General features: G+C 38.6%; 1 protein-coding gene across 2 annotated transcripts in view; it reads left to right on the top strand.

The window, feature by feature from the left end:
• Window positions 1–25,441, top strand: part of grid2 (glutamate receptor, ionotropic, delta 2) — a 2,157,968-nt gene that overhangs the window by 1,931,816 nt on the left and 200,711 nt on the right. The window lies entirely within an intron of this gene.

Genomic DNA, 25,441 nt, shown 5'->3' with positions numbered 1-25,441 from the left:
TGTCTGAAGAAGTGTTTTGATGAGTACTGGAATTTATTTCATTTCACAATTGTGAAAAAAAACAGGTTATATCAATTTAATATATTCTAGGCTGCCCAGGTAGTGTCTATGTATCTGAAAGAAAGTAAAAGTTGTTAAATGCAGACTTTTCTCTTTATTTTTATCTTCCAGCCTTTGTTTTCTCATTGTTAGAACAGCCACATCAATTACCAACACAGACTGAGACAAAATCATTGACCATAAAAATATGCACAGGTAGTCCAATTTCTCCAGAATGGCACATCAATATGTGCCATTGCCAGAAGGTTTGCTGTGTCTCTCAGCACAGTCTCAAGGGCATGGAAGAGATTCCAGAAGATAGGCAGTTACTCTTGGAGAGCTGTAAAGGGCCGTAGAAGGTTCTTAACCCATCACCAGGACCAGTATCTGGTCCTTTGGACAAGGAGGAACAGGTTGAGCACTGCCAGAGCCCTACAAAATGACGTCCAGCAGACTACTGGTGTGAATGTCTCTGACCAAACAATCAGAAACAGACTTCATGAGGGTGCCCTCAAGGCCCGACGTCCTCAGAATTGGCAGGTCCTCCACTGGCGCCCTGGGCCTTTCACAGATGAGAGCAGGTTCACCCTAAGCACATGTGAAAAACGTGAAAGAGTCTGGAGAAGCCTTGAAGAATGTTATGCTGCCTGTAAAATCATTCAGCATGACCAGTTTGGTGGTGGGTCAGTGATGGTATGGGGAGGCATATCCATGGAGGGATGCACAAACTTCTACAGGCTAAACAACAGTACCATTAGGTATCGGGATGAAATCCTTGGACCCATTGTCAGACCCTATGCTGATGCAGTGGGTTCTGGGTTCCTCCTGGTACACGCTTCATATGGACAGAGTGTGCAGGCAGTTCCTGGAGGATGAAGGAATTGATACCATTGACTGGCCCCCACGCTCGCCTGACCTAAATCCAATAGAACACTTCTGGGACATTATCTTTTGATCCATCCAATACTGCCAGGTTGCACCTCAGACTGTCCAGGAGCTCAGTGATGCCCTGGTCCAGATCTGGGAGAAGATCCCCCAGGACACCATCCGTCTTCTCATTAGGAGCATGCCCCGACATTGTTAGGCATGCATACAAGCATGAGGGGGCCAGACAAACTACTGAATACGACTTTCAGTTGCTGAAATGAAATTTCGACAAAATGGACTAGCCTGCCGCATCATTTTTTCACTTTGATTTTCGTAGTGTCTTTGAATTCAGCCCTCTGTAGGTTGATAATTTTCATTTCCATCAAACGGTGTGGCATCCTTTTGTTCCTAACACATTGCCCAGTCCATATCAGTATAGATATCCAGCATGATTTTTTCCCATTAAGATCTGATGTGTTTTCAAAGTCACTTATAAATAATGATGTTTAGATACTATCCAAAATCATTTCCAGTTGGATTGAGAAAGTTCTTCCTTCGATAATATCACAAGACCAAACTGGATTTATTTAAGGCAGACACTTAGCTTCCAATCTTTGTTGCCTGTTTAATGTAGTATATATTAAACACCCGCAAAGTCTAGCACCCCAGAGATATTATTATTGTTGGATGCAGAAAAAACATTTGATATGGTTGAATGGAACTTCCTTATCACCCCATTGGAAAAATTTGGGTTTGGCCCCAACATATGTGTATGGATTAAACTGCTGTATACCAGTCCAGAAGCTACAGTTTGCATTAACAACATTATTTCAGACTACTTCAAACTAGAACGTGGTACTAGACAAGGATGCCTCTTGTCACCACTGCTTTTTGCAATCGCCATAAAGCCACTGGCAGTTCACTGTCGAAATGCTTATGAGACATAGGGGATTATCTGAGAAACTGAATTGAACAGAAAATTTTACTGTATGCAGATGACATGGTAATGTATATATCAGATCCACAAAATACTATGCATGCAATCCTAACAGCACTAACAGAATTTCAAAAGATTTCCGGTCTCAGAATTAATTTGAATAAAAGTGTGTTCTTTCCAGTGAAGTCTCCAGCACACAATATTAGATTGGACTCCTTCCCTTTTATGATCGCAGATCAGTTTAAATACCTAGGGGTAAACATCACAAGTAAACATAATGCTCTTTATTAACAACATTTTGCTGTCTGCTTGGAAAAACTTAATAAAGACTTGCATAGATGGTCTTCCCATCATCTCACTTTAGCAGTGTATATCAACAAATAATTTTTCAAGAAGTTAGATTCAATCATAACCTCATTTATTTGGAATTCAAAACATCCACGCATCCAAAGGGCGACCCTACAAAAACCTAAGGCAGAAGGAGGCATGGCTCTACCTAATTTTCAGTTTTATTACTGGGTGGCAAATATACAAGCTATAAGAACCTGGACATTGACACAAATGGATGAACATACGCAGGCATGGTCCACAATGGAAATAAAATCCTGCAGAATTTCTTTATATTCCTTGCTTTGTACCCCAGTAAATACAAATTATTGCCAATATACTAATAACCCAATTTTGCTTCATTCACTCAGAATATGGAACCAATGCAGTATTTTAAGATAGAGAAGCTTTTATCTGTGGCACCTCTGCACGATAACCACCTTTTTCCTCCCTCTCAAACATACGCAGCTTTTAATGTCTGGAAAACATTTGGGATTAAATCACTTAGACATTACATAGACAACGTCTTTGCATCCTATCAACAACTAACCTCTAAATTTAACCTTCCAGTAACACATTTCTTTCACTACCTCCAAACTGAAACTTTGTTAAACAAAACCTGTCCAGCTTTCCTCATCTCCCACCTACTTCTACTCTGGAACAAATTTTGATTAGTCTGGAGGACTCAGACAGTATTTCTGTAATATATAAAAACATTTTAAAGTCCCTCCCTTTCAGAGATCCATTTCAGAGTACATTGGGAAAAGGATCTCACACTCAACACCTCGGAATAGGAATGAAAGGTAGCAGACAGCCTGGGTGTCACAATCTCTCCTAAACCACTAGCAGCTGTGTTTGGTGTACTTCCAAATGGGTTTAAAGAGGAGAAGGACAAACAAACTGTAATTGCCTTTACTTTACTATTGGCACGTAGACTTATCTTGCTCAACCTGAAGAATCCTAACTCACCGCTTTTCAGTCAGTGGGTAACGAATGTTATATATTACTTGAAATTGGAAAAGATTAAATACTCACTTAGCACTAGAATTACCAAAGCCTATGAAAAAACGTGTAAATCCGGCCCACCTTAAATCCCTTCGCATCTCTTTGTCAGGATCATTTGTCTTGTAAATGTGTCTATAAGCACAAGCAGCATGCAGCCCACTATACCATCCCCCCCACTGCCGCAAAAAGGGCAAGAAGTTCTCGCAGCTCAAGCCTTGATTATCTTGGAGTGAAGTGCAGGAGTTTTAGAGGGGAAATAATAGATCGTTATTTGGAATACATACATCTCATGTGTATTCTGTTTTAACAACAATCTATGTAAATGCATCGTAAAAACAGAAACTTTTTCATGACTAAATGTCAACATGAACTGTATAATGTGTGAAGGCTGAAGTCCAAATATCAAATAAACAAAAGGTGCAAGTGCAATACGACAGAATCTGTGGTGTAGCAGTAAGAACTGCTGACTTGTAATCAAAAGGCTGTAGGTTCGATCCTAGATGTCTCACAAATTTACCATTTTGAGAAGTGAGCTGCTCTTATTGTTAATATTATACAATAAAAACATACATTTGATTTGCGTTTATAACAGCTGGTGTAAATTTATAGTACTTGTAAAAGTTAGCATTTTTTCACTTTTATTCTCTCAGTCACAATCATCATACAAAGACCTGACACTGTAAGTTTTTATTTGAAACTGGAAATAACTATAGATGTGAGCGGTGTTTCGAGACAAAGGAACTGGAAATTCTCTAAACTGAGGTATAAAAGCTGACATACAAATGCTGGTGAATCTGCCTTCTTTGTATCTCACTGTCACTTGATTTTTTTTTTATTCAGTATTATTGAGTGTTCCAGCTCACACTGAATTAATATGTACTTTATGGTCCATGATGTCAAAGCCGCACTGACAAAAAACAGAGACATAGGTATATGTGATATTTGGAATAATTCATTTTATGACCAGTGTAGTACATTTCGGAACACATTGTGGCACTGATGCAACTTTATTCATGTTATTCATATTCATTTGCATGCCTTTTTGTGGTTGTAATTAGTGACCATGTTTGTTTTTTCCATATCTTGCCCAGTTTTCACATTTTGGTGCATTGAATAAGCTCACGCCTTCTGGTCCATGATGTCAACTCAGCACCGGGGAAAAAACGAAAGAGACAAATATATGTGACATTTTAAAGAAATCACTGTATGACCTGAATAGTACCCATCAGAAAACATCATCGCACTAATTGAAAACAAACAGTGTCAGATCTGGTGTAAATTTATGTTGACGCATTTAGTTACAGTCAGATTTGGTCGTGTTAGAGAAATGAATGTGACTGAGAGAATAAAACTGAAAAAAAGCTAACTTTAACAAGTACCATAAATTTACACCTGATCTGACGCTGGTGGTTTAAGGTGGGCCAGATTTACATGTTTTTTCATAGGCTTTGGTAGATCTAGTGTTAGAGGATCTGTGCAAAACGTTTTTAAAACCTGGTAGGATCTAATTAAAAACATTTTATAATTAGCATTTAAATTGAGGAAGCAGATTCTCTTCCCCTTTTTATTCTATTTATTTACTTTTTTATTTATTTTTTCTACTATTAAAGTTTCACTCTATTGGCCTAGCTCTCTTCCTCATGGTTGGGGGTTGACTTGACTTAAACCTAGTCTTGTAAAATTTGAGTTGCTTGTATGGAATGTTGTTTGATTTCAATAAATTCAATCAAATATAAAAAAAAAAGGCTGCTGTATATCTTATTAAGCAACTACATTGAGCTGCCATCTAGAAGAAGAACAGGCTTTTCTTTAACGAAAGTGTATATTTCCTTAATGGCATGCCAGAAATTTCCTTTACGTTCATCTTAGAAACAATATATGTTCCATTTTGTGCTTATTTATATGCTTTTCCATATTTGTTATTAAATTTTGATGTTATATTAACATCGATATTACTTTTTACAATTTTATTTCATTCCATTGACTGACCAATAACAAACATATAATGATATTATTATCAACTGCTTTTCAATCAACTTGGGGTGCTTGTCTTGTAGGTTACTTCACTAAGTAGTCATTTATGTTCACCTGTAACATTACAGCTTTGTGTAAGTTTGGATAAACCCTCGAAAAAGTTGCTAATATATTACATATGTGCATCTTATAGTAACTTGTTAAGATTTATCGCTTTTGAGAAACACAATCCTGAGAGTAAAATCAACTAGTTTGGTGAAACGTTTGTCAATACACAAGAAATTTAAATTCACTAATTCAAACTTTATGGTTGGGTTCCACTACTGATAATTAAAGTAACCAGTAAACTAGATTGTTAATTTCTCATCTGACTGTTTAAATGTGGCTAATTGACAGCATATTACAGTAAAATCTGGGCAACACAGATAAAACCAATTGTTTGTTATCAATAAATTAGAGTTGTGTATAATAATTAAGATTCAAACTCTATGAACAAAGCAAAAGCTAACCAACACAATAATGGCTGAATGGAGTGCAAAAAGACACTGTAAATCTGTCACCTTCAAAAACCACAGTTCTACAAAGAATATCAACCAAGCTCTGAGAACCGTCATTTACTGGCAGATGTACCAGTGTACTGTGTTTAGACCAATGGATTTTGTCTGAATTTCTTTCAAAAATCAAACTAGAGAATCTGCATACCTAAATGTATGTCAAAGCATTGAAAAGATTAAATTATTAATCAATACTCTATCCCAAAATGAAAGTTTGGTTACCACCCATTTCTATTTATTTAGTCTCCCCTGAATTTGATCAATTAAACCTACCCAGTTATCATCAATATCTCCAGACTTCCCAATGTAAATTCCTGGATCTTCAAACACATTCCAATTCCCTTTTAATCCATTACAGAGATTTGGAGGAGCATAATCCCAGTAACACATCAAAAATGTATTGCATTTAGTTGTGTTAACCCTGGCAGATGAAACTCTTTAATAAACCAATGAACATTTTTGCAGCAGGACAACATCTTTAGGTCTAGTGATAACAAATGTGACATTTTCAGCATAGGCCACAACACTTTAAAAGACCAGGTTAGGTAGAGATAATCCATGGAACGATTATAGAAGTCGGTGGAGCAGAGGAGATAGATAGATAAATAGATACTTTATTAATCCCAAGAGAGTATGGGCAGTTAATACAACATGCCATTCAAAGCATAGCCCTGATGAATTCCCCCTGTAACAACAAAGGAGTTCGAAACAACTCTCCATTGATTTTTAAACATAGAACATGGTGGTATACATAAAATTTATGTATCCTAGGAAAATCTTACCAAATCCAAACGTCATTATTTTTAAAAAATACTGATGGTCTACTCAGTTAAAGACCTTTCCTGATCTAAAGATAAGAGACCAGTTTTAAAATTAAAATTAAGAAGCTCTGAGACAGTGACCAAATCCTGCACAAAACGTTATCAAAAAGTGACTGTTTAGGGATGCAATATGATTGATCAAAAGACACCAAGCATTCCATAACAGTCTCCTCAGATGAGAAGCCAAAGCTTTAGAAAGGATTTTGTAATCTGTGCAGAATAGGCTGACTGGATACCAGTTCTTAATGATGCAGAGATCTCTCTTTTTTGTAATAGATTTATAATACCTCTATGTCAATTTAAAAAAAGTCCTTTACTCCAAATGCTCTCCAAGAAAATGTTCAGGAAGTGCTTGTCCATCATATCCCATATGTATTTATAAAATTCAATAGGAGGTTTGTCAGTCCCTGCGGTTTTGTTCAGAGTAGTGAGGTCTTCAAGGTGTTTATTGGTTCATCAAGCAGTTTCTTGGTAGATGGAGACAACTGTGGTAAGTCATTAAAGTAAAACCCTTTTCTCATTTGGAGCTTAGACATTTAATATACAATATTTACCCTTTATTTGCACAACTAATTTTATTAAGTGGTCTTTATTTTGCTTAAAACTAGTATCCCTGAAACCTACAAAAAAAGTTGCAATGCCGGGCCACCTTAAATTCCTTCGCACCTCTCCATTAGCATCTTTTATTTTGCTAATCACTTAGGCAGGCAGCCCCACTTAGGCAGAAAAAGTCAAGTCAGATGCTGAAGTCTCTTTATCTGGGAGTTATTTGTCTAGAATTGTATAGAGTAAATAATATATCATTATTTGCAATACATACATTTCATGTGTGTTCCATGTCTACAACGATCTGGACAAGTGTAGGATCACAGGAAATGCAAGGCAAGAAATGTTAAACACATAAATAAAACAGAAACTTTTTTCATGTTATAGTTATAAAATGTTGACGCAAAATGTATGTGTGAAGACTGAAGTTCAAATTTCAAATAAATACTTTCACAGAAGGTATAACAAAACAAGTGCACCTTTATTCAAGAATATAATCCAAGAAAAAAAAAACAATTTTTATGTTGCTGTTGTGGAAGAAATTTAACATCTTATTAAAGAAAGAAACATCACCTAACAGGAAAAATCAGTTATCAGGCAGGAGAAAAGTTGTTCATTGTATATTTTAATTACTCCTAAGGAAAATGCTTTGGAGTGAGCATTCTTCAAAAGCAGTCTGTTACAGCATGGTCAGAATGGTCAACGAAACAAAGAATAGAGGTTAATTTTATAAACTGTTGAATTTACATACAGTGTCAATCAATGCATACATTTTACTCTGGTTGATTCATTGGTTTACACCAAAATGATTTATATAAAATAAAAGTTTATCTATACTAATAAAAGGCAAAGCCCTCACTGACTCACTCACTCACCCATCACTGATTCTCCAACTTCCCGTGTAGGTAGAAGGCTGAAATTCTACATGTAACGGTCATAACGGTCGACAACGTCCACCATGTTGAACTTTCTTATTTATGGTCCCATCTTCACGAAATTTGGTAGGCGGCTTCCCTGCGCTAACTGAACCCGATGTACGTACTAATTTCGGTGGTATGACGCCACTGTCGGCCGCCATATTGAACTTTCCAATGTCACTAATTCTCCAACTTCCCGTGTAGGTAGAAGGCTGAAATTTGGCAGGCTCATTCTTTACAGCTTACTCACAAAAGTTAAGCAGGTTTCATTTCGAAATTCTACCCGTAACGGTCATAACGGTTGACAACGTTCGCCATGCTGAACTTTCTTATTTATGGCCCCATCTTCACGAAATTTGGTAGGTGGCTTCCCTGCACTAACCAAAACCATTGTACGTACTTATTTCAATGGTATGATGCCACTGTCGGCCGCCATATTGAAGTTTCCATTGTCACTAATTCTCCAACTTCCCATGTAGGTAGAAGGCTGAAATTTGGCAGGCTCATTCCTTACAGCTTACTTACAAAAGTTAAGCAGGTTTCATTTCGAAATTCTACGCGTAACGGTCATAACGGTCAACAACGTCCGCCATGTTGAACTTTCTTATTCATGGCCCCATCTTCACGAAACTTGGTAGGCGGCTTCCCTGCGCTAACCGAAACCAATGTACGTACTTATTTCGGTGGTATGACGCCACTGTCAGCCACCATATTGAACTTTCCAACGTCACTAATTCTCCAACTTCCCATGTAGGTAGAAGGCTGAAATTTGGTACTTATTTCGATGGTACGATGCCACTGTCGGCCGCCATATTGAACTTTTCAACGGTCTTTGTTACTTATGGGCCCATCTTCAAGAAATTTGGTACACGGGTTCCCAACGCTAACTGAATCCTACTTACGTACATATATACATCCATAGCTTGCAGCTAGATCACCGTGTGAGGTGGCATTGGGTACCCCATCCCAACGCTTCCCACGTTGTTGGCTGTCTGTCTATATAAGGCCGTTCGACGCTCCAGTCTCTACATTCCCTTCCTAGCTTCGCCACGGGATTCACGTCTCCTTGCTGATAACCACAGCCTTTTTATTTAATCCACGGCTTCTCCGCTGTTTTATTGTTCATTTATTATGATTATAGTTATTGTTTAGGTATTTTAGACTTACTTTACATTGTTCAGGTACCCATTTCCTTTATCATTCCAACCGTGCACCCATTAACATGTCTATCGAGGTGATCACCATCGATCAAAGAACTGTCACTTACCGAGTGGTTTCCATGCCCAGAGATGGCACCTGCCTTTTCCATTCTCTTTGTTACATATTGCACGGCCATATCAGGCTCAATTTTTGATATCCGGAAGAACATTGTGTCTTATGTATTGAATGACTGGGACAGGTTCAAGGTGTGGACTGATGACGGTACAGGAGATAATTATAATACACAGGAGCACTATAAGAGTGAAGTGCTTAAGCCCTTCACCTATGCATCTGCATGTGAGTTGATGACTGCCGCTGAATTGTTTGGTTGTCGCTTTCAAGTGTACCGAAATGGTCAAATATTTTACACCTTTCGACAACCGCCAATACCTCTTAAACATCTCAGACTGACAGGTGACGATTTCAGTAGTGGACACTTTGATGTTTATGAATGTTTAAACTCTCAAAGGCTGGATGTGAAGTTATCGATGAAACCGGTTGTATACTTACAACGCTTGACAGATGCCTAATGTCTTTTCAACACAAGTCCTACAAATACCGTCGTTATTGAAACAAACCATGAAACTCAAACCGATTATGACAGCAGCAATCCAAGCTGTGAGATTTGAAACAAAATTACTGTTCACATGGCCAACTGTACGTTGCATGCTCAAGAGTAAGCTTAGTGCACAGCTTGGTCATATTCTACCGGAGGGCCGAACTCACAATGTGGTATACAAAGAGATCCTTAACAAATATTTATTGGTATATTTTCCCTCAGTTTAAAAAGGTTTAATTTTCTTCTTAATAAACATTTTAAGGCAGTACTTTGCCGCTGCGAAGCGTGGGTATTTTGCTAGTTATATTATATTCTGGTTCTTTTTATACCTTTTGAGATGAGCTACCACCCTTGCAACTTGCATAAAACAACTGTCCATTGTCATTTATAGGACATCTGCTGATTTCTTAGTCATCCTTCAGTACATCTATATATATATAATTCACTAAGGCAAGACACCCATGGAAAGGCATGACGCCCATGGAAAGCATGCCGGAAGGGACATGGATTCACTAAGCCGCCGACAAGTAAGACACCTATGGCGCACGCAGGAAGGAGCCATGCCCACCAACTCGGACGCGACGACACAGAAAAACCGGCGTCATTTATATTCGTCTGTCATATAGGCTACATGCACCTCCGAGCCACGTTGACTGTTTATAGAAGCATGTTTCTCGCGGAGGTGAATCGCCATATGCAGCTTGTAAAACAGTTTGCGAGGGGTATCCCATGGGATCCTTAAAACAATCCTTTACAACTGAGATTAAAACACAATGATGTAAGCAGTCTTTAAAAACCGAGTTTTCAGTTACGACGTACGACCGCGTACACCATAGCAAACTGTTTTACATGCTACATACAGCGATTCGCATCCGCAACAAACTTGCGTCTTCTTCACTCACGAAAAATTATATGTTGCTCTCTCCAGAGTTCCATCTTTTCATTCACTTTCTGTTGTATCCTCTAACCCTCCCTTTTTAGACAACTGTGTCTTTCCAGTAGTGTTCAACCATCAATAAATAATTATGCAGTGTTTGTTATGTTGCGAATTCACTATTGTGTTGTATTTTGCTCTCTCCAGAGTTTCATCTTTTCATTCACCTACTGTTGTATTCTCACACCAACCCGTTTTAGACAACCGTGTCTTTCCAGAAGTGTTTAGCATTCAATTAATAATTATGCATGACATTGAGCATGTATCTACCAAGCGAAGAGAGGCGTGGGTAAGCCGTTGAACCCCATTCGGGCTGCAAACCGTGGAATTCCCACTAAGTGCGACTCATACGCTCCCACTGGTTGCGTCCCTACCCTTTGTTCACACACTCCTCCCACCTTGCTGCTACCGTGGTCAGGTGTCTTGGTGGAATATATATAGAAAAGCAGCCAAAACCGCACAGAGCAATGAAAAGTCTACGTGAGTCACAGGTGCATCTGGACTGTGCAAAGACGACAACGACTCAAGTGACGAGTGTGAGGTGGGTACATGAGCAGGCAGTGCATACTGAACAAGAAATCAGCAGATTAGCATGACGGAAGAAGCGTAATGGACGTCCTTCTCCTCTCCTCCTGTTCCACCTTCCGCGCCTGAGCGCCGTGCACCCCCATCCCTCCGTCTGGCAGGAGAAAGCGCGATGGCGGTCCGCCAGTTTTCAGTCACGGACGATTGTGTGTTGGATCGTTCCGTGCATTGTTACAATGTTGCTTTTCTTGCTGATTTATTACATTATCGATTTTTCAAATGTTAATTTTCTCCCTGTGCTTAAAAATCATTAAAAAACCGGGTTGGCAAGCGGGTTGGCTAGTTTTGTATATTACATCAACCTTTCTTCTGATACATTCTTTATTTACTTGTATACTTAGTATTTTTCCTAAACCAATTCTTATATTTCAGTGTACATTTTGTTGTTCACTTGACCTTTATCTGGTTTCCTGGTGTGCCAGAACAGGTTTCTGACATTTATTATGCATTTATGCTATTTCTTTAAGATGAATGCTATGTTACCCTAAAATTATTCTTCCACACTCCCTAACTCCCTCTAAAACTGTAAGGAATAATTTCCTACTGAAACCCTATTCCTAATCTGCATAAAATGTGTATATACTAAATATCGACCGCATCCTGGCATTGATGGTTCTCATGGAGCGCAAACGCGAATATCGGCAGAGTTTCTTTGCAGCCTTTGTGGATTTTCGCAAAGCTTTCGACTCAGTTGATCGAGCTGCCCTGTGGGCCATCCTGAGGGTTCATGGGATCCCCAGGTTGCTGGATATCATGGCTGGCCTGTACATTGGCACTGTGAGTGCTGTGCAGATTGGAGACAGGACCTCTGTGTTTTTCCCAGTTTATTCTTGGGTTCGTCAGGGGTATGTTCTTGTTCCTACTCTGTTCAATGCTTGTATAGACAGGGTGTTGGGGAAGGTCGTTGGGTCTAGCAGCAGTGGGGCATCTGTTGGTGAAGAAAGAATCACGGATCTTGACTTTGCTGATGATGCTGTGATCTTCGCAGAGTCAATGGAGGCTTTGATCAGGGCGCTCGAGAGACTGAGCGAGGAGTCTGGGCTTGTGAGTGTCCTGTATAAAAACCAAGATCCAGGCCTTTAATGACCTCTTGGGCACAGCCATCAGCAGTGTGTCTGTTTGCGGAGAGAGGTTTATTTACCTTGGCAGTGACATTCATGTCTGTGGTGACTCTTCCTATGAAGTCAGTAGACAGATTGTGAGAGCATGGGGGCATGAGGTCACTGGAAAGGGGTGTGTGGCACTCCCGATATCTATGCATAAGGATGAAGGTCCAAGTCTTTAGAGTCCTGGTGCTTCCTGTCTTGCTATATGGTTGTGAGACATGGACGCTATCCAGTGACCTGAGATGAAGACTGGACTCCTTTGGTACAGTGTCTATCCAGAAAATCCTTGGGTTCTGTTGGTTTGACTTTGTGTCGAATGAGCTATTTCTCATGGAGACCTGAATGAGGCATATTACTTGCATTGTGAGGGAGCGTCAGTTACGGCACTACGGCCATGTGGTACGTTTCCCCGTGGGTCATCCGGCTCGTAAGATCCTCATTGCTGGGGACCTGAGTGGCTGGACCAGGCCAAGAGGTCGCCCACATAACACCTGGCTGCAGCAGATAGAGGGTCATTTCCGGAAGGTGGGACTGGACTACGTGTCTGCTTGAGGCTCTTCAACAGGCTTGCCATTTCTGTCTTCACTTCATCCATTGAAGAAAAATGCGTTCTCTTCAGTCACTTTTGATTTTCGGGAACAAGTAAAAATCTCAGGGAGCTAAATCGGGCGAATAGGGAGGATGATCGAGGACAGGAATGTTTTTGTCAGTCAAAAACTGCTTTATGGATTAAGTAGTACGATCATTTCAAACAATCTGATTCACGGTTTTGATGTTTTCATCTGTCCGAGACGAATGTGGACAACCTGGGCGTTGAACATCTTCCACATTTTCTTGTCCTTCCTTGAAATGTTTGTGCGACTCAAAAACTTTTGTGCGAGACAAAATGTTATCACTGTACACTGGTTTTATCATTTCAAAAGTTTCTGTGGCCGTTTGGTTCAATTTTGCAAGAAATTTATTGTTGATTTGATGTTTGATTTTTTCACCTACATTATAGCAGCAATTCGTGTAGTGATTGTTGTTCAAATACTGACTGGGCTATTCACAGGATATTCTTAGTCAGTCGGCGGTTTTAGGGCATATAGTATTATGATTCACATTCAACTGACCTCCAGATGGTTTTCCAGGAAAGTCCCAAGCCCAGTCAGGTTGTTTAATTGACTCAAAATATTCAAATTATTAGCACATAAACTTTGCTGTTACACATATAACTTTGTAAACTAAATATCAATCTTTTCCCTTTTTGAGGGAATGTAGAATGAGATGGTAACCATCAGTGAAAACTTCTGAATCCAGTCATGTTAAATATTAAAACTTGACAATAGCCAAATGTTATAGTTTTCCCATAGAGAACACAAATATGTCAAAGAGTGACAAAACAAACAAAAGAAAAGAGAACGTAGAGTGGTGTGGAGGTTATTAGTTGAAGAGTCATGTTCTGTGGAGTTTCCTGTTGAAAATTTTAAAGTATTTCCTTTCTTTTTCCAGTCTTGAACTGGTTGCCTAGACAGACATTCTTGATCCCCTTTTCATAATAAATGGTAATATAATACCAATGTCCTACAGAGAACATCTCTCAGCCAGCATAGCAAGCAAAAGTCAAAAAAGAAATCCACAGTCTGGACTGGTAAATTCCTAATTATTTCTAGAAATAAGAGCAAAGTAAACTAAAACAGGTAAACGCCAGATTCCCTTTCCCAATTGCTCTAATTAGAGAATATTGTTGAATTATGTGCAGTCTTGGAATTTTCATTATTTAGAAAAGAAATTTGTGTTATCCAAAATTTATTCTTCCACACTGTCAATATATAAAAACCAAAGCCCATTTATCAATTGTATGGGTGGGTTAGAGGTAAGAACTGCTTCCTCTGAATCAAGAGGTTGCAGGTTTGGTCCCAGGTCTTCCCTGCATTTTCCGTTTTTGAGTAGTGAGCTGCTATTATTATTACTATATACTATTAATAATATAATAAAAACATACATTTGATTTGGGCAGCATGGTGGCGTAGTGTTAGTGCTGCTGCCTCGCAGTAAGGAGACCTGGGTTTGCTTCCTGGGTCCTCCCTTCTTGGCATTTGCATGTTCTCCCCGTGTCTGCGTAGGTTTCCTCCGGGTGCTCCGATTTCCTCCCACAGTCCAAAGACATTCAGGTTAGGTGCATTGCCGATCCTAAATTGTCCCTACTGTGTGTTTGGTGTGTTTGTGTGTCCTGTGGTGGGGTGGCACCCTGCCTGGGATTTGTTCCTGCCTTGCTCCCTGTGCTGGCTGGGATTGGCTCCAGCAGACCCCTGTGACCCTGTGTTAGGATATAGCTTGTTGGAAAAATGACTGACTGCCTGACATTTGATTTGAGTCTGTAACACCCGTTACAATTTTTGCTACTTGTAAAAGTTAATGTTATTTTTAATCAGTTTTATTCTTTCAGTCACATTCAAGTGGTGCAACGAACTTTCTGCTCCCTGTCTGAGTCTATGATGTTTATCTTCATTCTTTTCACAGGAGCAATGATGACAACAGTTGGTGCTGTGTTTGATGACTGGTCAGAACTTTGTTTTTCTGGCAATCAGAATATCATGCGGCATTTGCGCTTTGACAAAAAAGACACCTGTGCAGAACGTATAAAAAATGACAGATTTGCATGTGCATGTGCTGTGCTACTACTTATTTAGGAAAAGGTCCCAGTCGTCCCAGGGGAGAAAGTCTTTCCGACACTATGGTTATAAAGCTATTTCTGGCAGAACCATAACAACAGACAACTTCTTCACATTGCTTTTGCTGGCTAATAAACTGCTGCACTGCAACACAACTCTGCTTGGCACCATAAAGTGGGACGGGAACTTCCACCTGCAGCTATAATCACTTCAGCACGCATCCAATTCTCCACACTAGTATTTAGATATGGCAGGGCTCAGACTCATCATCTATATCTGATCCGATAACTTTATTTATTTAGTTATCATAGGATAACTAACATCTGTGTTATTTAAAGCACCTCATAGACATGGAAGTTAAAAAAAAAACAATAGTCACATCCTTCTACTTTGAATTTTAAAGCTACATCTAACTCATTGGTACCATTGAGTAGCTTAAAAGCCTGTCCCCATAAAGACACTACATGTTTTACCCTAAAGGGACCAAAGTTATATCAGAATTATTTTGTCATACCTGTTTTATTCTTTTTGTAGCAATTCATTATTTAAAAAAGGGAGGAACATTGGAAATTGTAATTCCTTTGCAGGAGCTGAAACAGGCAAAAGAAAGATGAGGATTCCATTAATAACTAGGCCTTCCCGAACCAGTTAGTGATGTAAGGTCTCCTCACATAGAAACACAAAAAATGGCTATATTCATCTGGGAAGCAAAAATAAGGTTTTTAAATCCAATTACTTTTCTTATGTCAGTAGGAAAGTACAGGATGGCTGATTTATCATTTGGGAAGCAGCCCTCACCTTTTCAATCAAAAAACGCAAAATACACTTTAAAATACTGATCATGCATTCATGAAACAGTTACATAAAAGAGAAAATAGAATAAAACTGTGAAATAGAAAAACAGCTGCACTCATGCTCCTACTAGCACAAGTACACACACACTCCAGATCAAAGCAATCAACACACAGACCAAGATGAGAGAAACAGAGGGTACTTTATTTGTCCCAAGGGGGAATTGAGCTTTTTACAGACTCTCAAGAAATAAATATTATAACAAACAAATAATTGTTAAAAAGAAAAAACCTTCAGACTTGTCCAAAGATAAAGAGATCAGTCACAGTTAGACATTATAAAGGCATATTGCTATTCGTATATGGCAGAACTAGTACCTTCAGCTGAATAATTTGTTAGCTAAAAGTTATTAATAATAGTGTTTCACAGAGAAAATATGCAGCATTGTTCATAATGGTTTTCTTTTCATTCTCTTATTCACTACTACCTCCAGCAGGTTGTGAGTAAATCCCATAACTGAGCCTGCTTTGCTAGTTAGCTTGTTTATTCAGTAGGCCTCTCTTGAAGGGAATGTACCAGTCCAGCACTCTACATACTAAACAAAAAAAAAATCACACTGGGCATCAGAAAATAACAGAACATGTAGAGAATGTCATTACCCAGAATAACCTTCTTGTTGTTAACCCTGAGTGAGACTGGAACTTGGAATACTATGTATGGTTAAACCCAATCAGACTTCGGTTGTTATGTAATGATCTTTTTTACAGTATTAAGCCCAAATAATTCTCATTACAGTATTTTGCTGCCATATAGTGGATGAAATAGCATCATGCTGCAAAAAATCTTAAATATTTATATGTCTTTTGCTACTTTATGGTAACTCTATGTTGTAACTCATTAATATTTATAAATGAAGATGTCTTCAACAATAAACACAATGGCAAGCAAAAAGTCATAATGGGACATGAAAAAAAAGATTGATAGTTTAAATATCCACAATTAAATCCATCCACTACGTTGTTTGACAGTCCTTTTTAGCTTAGGAGTATGTGACTTTTTAGGAGTGTTAAAAGTACACTCTGTGCACAGCATGTTCATTTTCGTTCTGAACCATATGCTTCCTTTTTTTCCTTCTTAGTTCATCAATGGGAAACTTATCCTGAGCATAACCATACAACAATGATTATGCCTTAAATATTACCTTTTTCTATAATCTATACGTATATATTTTTGTTATAAAACAACCAAAAATGCATCTATCATAGTGAATATCAAAATAACACCTTCAGCCTCTAAGCATAAGTTGAGAAAATAAAAATATAAAATTCAGCACATGCTTAGATGCAAATCAGACCATGGTTCAAATTCAACTCTTACACTGATAAACTTTTTGTTTGACTAAGGTTACTGTTTATTGATGGGAAAGATCCTATACCTGATCTGACCTACTTGAGTTTTTGCTTCAAAGGAAAACTAATGCATATGGCACTGTTTGAGCAGACCACCTTAATATGCCTGATGACTCTGTTCACGTGGTATAGTAGTTTGGTTGCTTCTTCTTCTTCTTCTTTCTCTTCATTTTTTCCCACTTCTGTGCTGGGTCGATGTGCTTAATCAACCTTCTTCATACAGCAGGGGTGGCAAACTGCAGTACTGGAGTGCTTCAGTGGCTGCAGGTTTTCATTCTAACCATCTTCTTCATTACTTTTTTGCTGCTAATTAACTTCTTTTGCCTTAATTTTAATTAACCTGATTCAGGCCCCTGAGTTCTTTAATTAGCTGCCAAACAATAATGAGACACAAAACAAGGTGCCATATGACCAGCTCACCCGTGCCCATCACACAATATCTGAAAATAAAGAAAGGTGAAGGTTGATCTCTCAGGTTCCAAAAACATTTTGACAATGTTCTTAGAAAAAACAGAAAATCAACAGTTATAGAAATATCTGCTGTGTCAGAATGAGAGCAGCAACAAGCCATAGAATTAAATAATGAGTTTAATTAATAGCAAGAATTGGCTTCTCATTAAGATACTGGTTGGAGTGAAATTAGTTGGAGTTTGAAGCCCCAGTTTAGCTGGTTAACTGTTGACTTGTTTCACATTTGATTTCTGTTTTTGGCGTGCATATAACTCCCTCTATAACATGGCGTAAGCACAAAAGCGGGAATGTGCGTACATACAGAAAAATCCACATGCATCAATCTGTGCATTCGCCAACTTCCACATTCTTCCGCTACATAAATCCTGATCAGAGTGAAAAGTAATGCACTTGCCTGCTGTCCCGCCCCAAATCCTCCCAGAATTATTCCTCTTTGAATATGCAAATCAATATAAATAGCCCTTAAGCTCAGCCTTCTGTGAACAAGGCAATGGCAAAAGCAAGAGGGGAAATAGAAGAATTTCATGATGACATAGCATGTCAGAGAAACTCAAAAGCTCACGTTCACAAAGTCACACAGTGCCCGAAATAAAAAAGAAGTTGTCAGATATAAAAGTTGCCGTGAAAAGGCAAGTCGTAGCCCACCGTCTGAGTGTCATATGAAAGCTTATTAGGGTACAGAGAAAAAAAAAGACACACAGTGGGGAAAAAGCATGAAATGTCAACTTTAATCTCTAAATTTCCACTTTAATCACGTAGTTTATTTTGTCATTAAAGCAGAACATCATAAACTTAATCTTAAAATCGTTTAATATACTAGTTTCTCAATCCCATCGTAACTAAAGTAGTATGTTAAATGTTTTGTTTTGTATTTGATCTTCTATGTGCTCTATGTGTGTGAATCACAACGTGCTTCCGGGCTTTCTCTTCCTCTGACAGGACATAGAATCCATTACATTCATGAAATTACAGCTCTCTGAATAATTAAAATAGTGAGATATATCCTATATCATTTTCATGATGATAGGAGTTAAAGCATGTTATTAAACATGGGAACACGGTTGCGCAGTGATTGTTCATGTGTCACGCAAGATACAGTATTGTCTCTTTCAAAAATACTAACCTCCAATTCCTGTCCTTACTTTTCTTTCTCCAAATACCCAATCACCACTCAATCAGCTCTGTAATAGACGTTAAGCCATCTGTAAGCTTAGAATGCTGATTCTTCAAAACTTTTAAGGAACATCGAAATATCTTCATACTACATGTTTAATTATTCTATCCATCTATCCTTCCAGTGTCGCGTCAGCACCAGCAAGAATACAGCGCGAGGCAGGAACAATCTGTGAACGGAGCGCCAGCAGCTCGCTATCGCTGTGGCACCGTGTAGTTAAAGTTTTATCTGTATAATAATAAACATATTTTGCTGCATTTCATCTTAAAAATGATATAGTCATCATATGTAAATATGCACTTTATAAAGTGGCTCAGGTTCTGCAATATTATAACCGTAGTGCAAGTTTACAGTGAGGTGATTGTACTAATAAGTACAAACAGTTCTACAAGGAGCAATTTATGGACTGATTGAGTGCGTTTAGAGTTCTTGGGATGAAACTGTTTCTGAACTGCGAGGTCAGTACAGGAAAGGCTCTGAAATGTTTGTCATATGAGAGCAGTTCAATAGACAGCATGGCTGAGGCAGCGTGTGCTTGATGCTGTACACCGATAATTCTTTTTCCGATCAGCTGCTGTACAGCTGTGATTCACACTCAGATACAGTGATATAAGTACTTCAAGTGGTGCAGTGGGAGTAATATGGAAAAAGATGATCTGATGTGGGATTCGAGGTTCAGTGAGAGTAACAATGCTAAAGCAGTTATGGTATTTGGAATAGTTTGACCATTCAGTGGACCATTATATTGTTAAAGGTTAATTACAATCAGATGCATTAAACTAATAAACAATATGCAGTTAATTTCAGTGTATTTATAAAGCCACATCAGGGATGTGGATCTAAAAAAGAAAGGATAACCACACAGGAACAGTAGCACTGCTTTGACGCTGGGTGCCGCCAGTCTGCAAAACCGAGCAGAGAACTTGCATACGACAGGGTAGATAGATAGATAGATAGATAGATAGATAGATAGATAGATAGATAGATAGATAGATACATACATACATACATACATACATACATACATACATACTTCATTACTCCCAAGGGGAAAATCACATAATCCAGAAGCAGTATACTGATACAAAAAACAATATTAAATTAAAGAGTAATAAAAATGCATGTAAAAACAGACAATAACTTTGAATAATGTTAGCGTTTACCCCGGGTGGAATTGAAGAGTCACATAGTGTGGGGGAGGAATGATCTCCTCAGTCTGTCAGTGGAGCAGGACATTGACATCAGTCTATCACTGAAGCTACTCCTCTGCCTGGAGATGACACTGTTTAGTGGATGCAGTGGATTCTCCATGATTGACAGGAGCTTGCTTAGTGCCCGTCACTCTGCCACAGATGTTAAATTGTCCAGCTTCATTCCTACAATAGAGCCTGCCTTCCTAACAATTTTGTCTAGATGTGAGGCATCCTTCATCTTTATGCTGCCTCCCCAGCACACCACCACGTAGAAGAGGGCACTCACCACAACCGTCTGGTAGAACATCTGCAGCATTTTATTGCAGATGTTGAAAGACGCCAACCTTCTAAGGAAGTATAGTCGGCTCTGACCTTTCTTACACAGAGCATCAGTATTGGCAGTCCAGTCCAATTTATCATCTGGCTGCACTCCCAAGTATTTATAGGTTTGCACCCTCTGCACACAGTCACCTCTGATGATCACGGGGTCCATGAGGGGCCTGGGCCTCCTAAAATCCACTACCAGTTCCTTGGTCTTGCTGGTGTTCAGGTGTAAGTGGTTTGAGTCACACCATTTAACAAAGTCTTTGATTATTTTCCTATACTCCTCCTCATGCCCACTCCTGATCCAGCCCACAATAGCAGTGTCATCAGCGAATTTTTGCACGTGGCAGGACTCCGAGTCGTATTAGAAGTCTGATGTACATAGGCTGAATAAGACCGGAGAAAGTACGGTCCCTTGTGGTGCTCCTGTGTTGCTGACCACAATGTCACACCTGCAGTTTCGGAGACGCACATACTAAGGTCTGTCTGTAAGATAGTCCACGATCTATGCCACCAGGTGTGGATCTACTCCCATCTCTGTCAGCTTGTCCCTAAGGCGCAGAGGTTGGATGGTGTTGAAGGCGCTAGAGAAGTCCAAAAACATAATTCTAACAGCATCAGTATGAGCTACTGTGGAAATGTGTGTGGCTTTATGCCAAGTTTAGGTTTTATACATTGTAATTTGAACGTGGAAACGTTCTTATGCAACATTTTTGTGCGTACGCACCGATTATACATGAAGCCCAAGGACTGGAGTTTGCTACCCCTTCGATACAGCTTGGTCTTGTACCTCCTCCTCATTCAAACCCTTTTCGTTCAGATTTTCTTTTACTTTATCCATCTACCTCCACATTGGCCACCCTTTCTGACTCTTCCCCTGTACTTCGATTCCCATTACTCTTTTGCCAACATATTCATTGTCTCTCCTTATCACATGTCCATGCCATTCCAGTCTACTTTCCTGTATTTTCTTAGATAACTCTCCCACTTTTGTTGTACCTCTTATTGTCTAATTTCTTATTCTGTTATTTTTTGTAACTCCACACATCCATCTCAAGATGCTCATTTCTGCCATATCTAACTTCTACTGTGCTCCCTTTACTACCATTGTCTCAACATCATATATCTTTGCTGGTCTTAGTACTGTCTTAAAAACCTTACCTTTAGCTTTTTTCTTAATTCTTAGAGCACACAATACTCAGAATACCTTCTTCCATCCACACTGCACTCAATGCATTATCTCTGAATCTAATTTTCAATCTTGGGTTAACACTGCTCATAGGTATTGAAATGCATCCACTGTTTTCAGTACCTGTTCCTGCAGAATACCTTCTGAATCCTGATCACCATTAAACCTCATATATTCTGTTTTCTTCCTATTTTTCTCTTCAGTCTTCTAGCTACTAAACCCCTTCTCCATTCTTTCAACTTCTTCTCCACTTCCTCTTTTCTGGTGCTACACAACACATTGCCATCAGCAAAAGCATGCACCAGGAGACTGGTCTTTTATCCCATGACTCAACACATCCATATCCAGTTCAAAGAGGTAAGGACTTAAAGAAGGTCCCTGGTGCAGACCTACTTTAACTGGCATCTTGTCTGTTATCCCAAAACTGCTTTTAGACCGAGTCCTCACTCCCTCATGCATATCTTGGAGAATCCTCACATATTTTTTTCTGGTATTCCTTTCTCTCTTATGCACCCCCAGGCCTCTTGATGTGGCACTCTATCATAAGCCTTCTCCAAATCAAAAAACACCATATGGAGTCTTTTGTTTTTCTTGATTCTTCTCTATGAGCTGTCTCAATGCAAATACTACATCATTTGTTCCTCTTCCTAGTATAAAACCAAACTCCTTCTCCATCAAATTCAGGTCTCCAATGCTGCCATTCCTTAAGAGCTAATTTGATGTCCAATATTATTCATGTCATAATTCTGTTCTATTGATGAAAATTCAAGAGAAAAAAAACACATGAATGGATTAAACCTGAATCTGGATTGCAGGGATATATATGGATGTCTGAGAATTGGGGTACTTGTGAATAAGCGTTTCAGCTTATCAAAGGCTGTTTGAACCAAAGCAGTTCAAATAAACATGTCGTGAACTTTATTAGTTAGGTGAGTGATAGGTGAAATCATTATTATAAACCATTGATTAGAATTTGAAAATTCTACAAATCTTTGTACCTGTTTTACATTCTCTGGCACTTTTCACTTTGTAAATGATTTCATATCTCAAAAAATTACTTTAACTTTGTGAAATTCACATTTTTACAGATGATTGACTTTAGATGTTATAAGGCTTCCTTGAAATATTCTTTATGTATTTTGAAATTCTTTGAGAATATAACGATGCATCATTATATGCTAAAAAAAAAGTCGTTAAAGATGTCAGTAACAAAGATTTGAAAAACTGGTGCATTGGCTAAACCATAGGGCATCACTCAGTATTTGTAATGTCGGTTAGCATTAGTAAAAGTATTTTGCATTCATTCCCACCATTACAAATAAAGTTATACGTGTTGCATAAATCCACTTTTTTGTGAAAATAGTTGACCTGGTTACTTGTTGACCAAACCTAGCAATGACAAAATGAGAGAATAGGTATATATGTTTTTCACCTTAACTCTAATTGAAGAAAACAACTCTTGAGTAATTAAATGAGCAGGACAGGCAGTTCTTCAAGTCTAAAGCACAGCATTATGTGAATGTGCCTTTCTTGTTTATGTTGTATGCTCATTTTTCAGAAGTACGTATTAATAATATTTTACCAAAAAATGAATGTGTTTTGCCCTTTTTGAGCATATGACTAGAAAACAGACATGTGGGTTATGCAACATGAGTTATGTGAAAATTGTTTTCTTTTTTCCATGGACATTTTCACTTTATTTGCCATTTTGTAACATGTGTTGCCATTACATTCAATTATATCATAAACATTTTCTTTTTTTTCTTTGCTATCACTACAAACTGGGTTAAGTAACATCCATCCATCCATCCATCCATTATCCAACCCGCTATATCCAAACTACAGGGTCATGGGGGTCTGCTGGAGCCAATTCCAGCTAACACAGGGCGAAAGGCAGGAAACAAACCCCAGGCAGGGTGCCTACCAACCACAGGGCACACACACACCAAGCACACACTAGGGACAATTTAGAATCACCAATGCACCTAACCTGCATGCCTTTGGACTGTGGGAAGAAACCAGAACACCTTGAGGAAACCGACGCAGACACAGGGAGAACATGTGAGAGAACAGAAGCAAACCCAGGTCTCCTAACTGCGAGGCAGCAGCGCTACCCACTGTGCCACCGTGCTGCCCGTTAAGTAACGTATAAGAAATATTATTTTTTTTGGTCGAGTATTGTTTCAAAATATTATTAATAGTAAATTTGATTTCAAATGTATGTTTATTCATACTTTGTATCCAATATTAGAATGGAAGCATTTATAAATAACTAGCCATTACCTGTGGCTCTGCCTGTGTAGTAGTGAAAGAGGGCAAACTTTAAAAATCAATAAACAAAAAGATATTGCTAGCTAAATAGAGGCAAGTTATGATCCAAAACAAAGAGGTAGACTAACTCCCCACTCCTGACATCACACTTCCCCCTCCCCTCGGCCCACAGCCACTGTCTCGGAATAGCACAAATATATCACTTGTGCAAGCGAATTATGATTCTTATTATGACAAGACAACTAGCAAAATCAACAGGTATGTTCAAGTAAATTCTAGAAAAAAACCTGATCTAAATCCGTTAAATAGTTTTCTTGTGAATAGTGGACAGACATACAGACAGACTGACATTGGAGTTTAAATATATAAAGATATATAAAGTTATCCATCCATTTTCCAACCTGCTGAATCCGAACACAGGGTCATGGGGGTCTGCTGGAGCCAATCCCAGGGCACGAACCAATCCTGGGAAGGGTGCCAACCCACCGTAGGACACACACAAACACCAAGCACACACTAGGGCCAATTTAGAATCGGCAATCAAACGGAACTGGCATGTCTTTGGCCTGTGGGAGGAAACCCACGCAGACACGGGGAGAACATGCAAACTCCATGCAGGGAGGACCCAGGAAGCAAACCTGGGTCTCCTAACTGTGAGGCAACAGCACTACAACTGCGCCACCGTGCCACCCATATATAAACTTATTCATCTTTTATTTAGTTTTTTTTTTAGTTGTTCTTTTAAAAAAATATAAAATGAAGGAGTTAAAGCAAAGACTTCCTGAACAGGTATCCTCTCTGATAGTTGTATATTGATATATTGTATATATATAATAATTTTACCTGCATTTTAGGAAATGATTGTGTCCACCCCTGGAAAAATGCAAAGACCTTTATCAAGAGGGGTACTTTTATTGCTCAAATCTCTCACTAGGATTGGTTGATCAAAGGGAGCACTCAAAGTAATAAAGGAAACAAACATATACTAGGTATAGCTGCCACAGGGGCTTAAAGGTTATTTTCTGTTAGGTGGGGTAAATCCTGCACTTTGAATCCTCCAAAATCATTTAAAACACAGTTCCTGTTCCCATCTTCTCTCTCACTTCTCCTTTCAGATAATGTTTGTTGGGAAGTCTGTGCCCAAAAACACCTCTCACACCTAGGCATGTCTAATTATTAGCTGCAAACAATTATTAGAACACATTCCAGTATTGTTCTTCTTTTTTACAGTATACTATAAGAAATACTTTAGCCATTCCAGTAAATACATCAGTATCCATGCACTCCAAATGCAATTAAATGTGAAAGCAAAATTTTGGGTGACAATATATATTATTTAATGTGAAAAGAATGTCTAGATACCCCCTGCTTAAAATGTATACAGTAATACCTTTATTTGTCTGTACTTTAGAACACTAAATTACACAATGCATTCATGTGTTTTAGAGATATTTGAATAGAGATAGTATACTTATGGACTTAAGTGTGTGAAATATGAAAACACACTGAATAAACACAACATAAGTAACATAAACAATAACTCCAGTCTTAAAATATTTTAAGGGCTTATGTCCTATCTGCCTTAAAATATAT

The sequence above is a fragment of the Polypterus senegalus genome, chromosome 4 (genome assembly GCF_016835505.1).
Source record: "Polypterus senegalus isolate Bchr_013 chromosome 4, ASM1683550v1, whole genome shotgun sequence".
Taxonomy (NCBI): domain Eukaryota; kingdom Metazoa; phylum Chordata; class Cladistia; order Polypteriformes; family Polypteridae; genus Polypterus; species Polypterus senegalus.
This window is presented reverse-complemented; position numbering and strand designations above follow the sequence as displayed.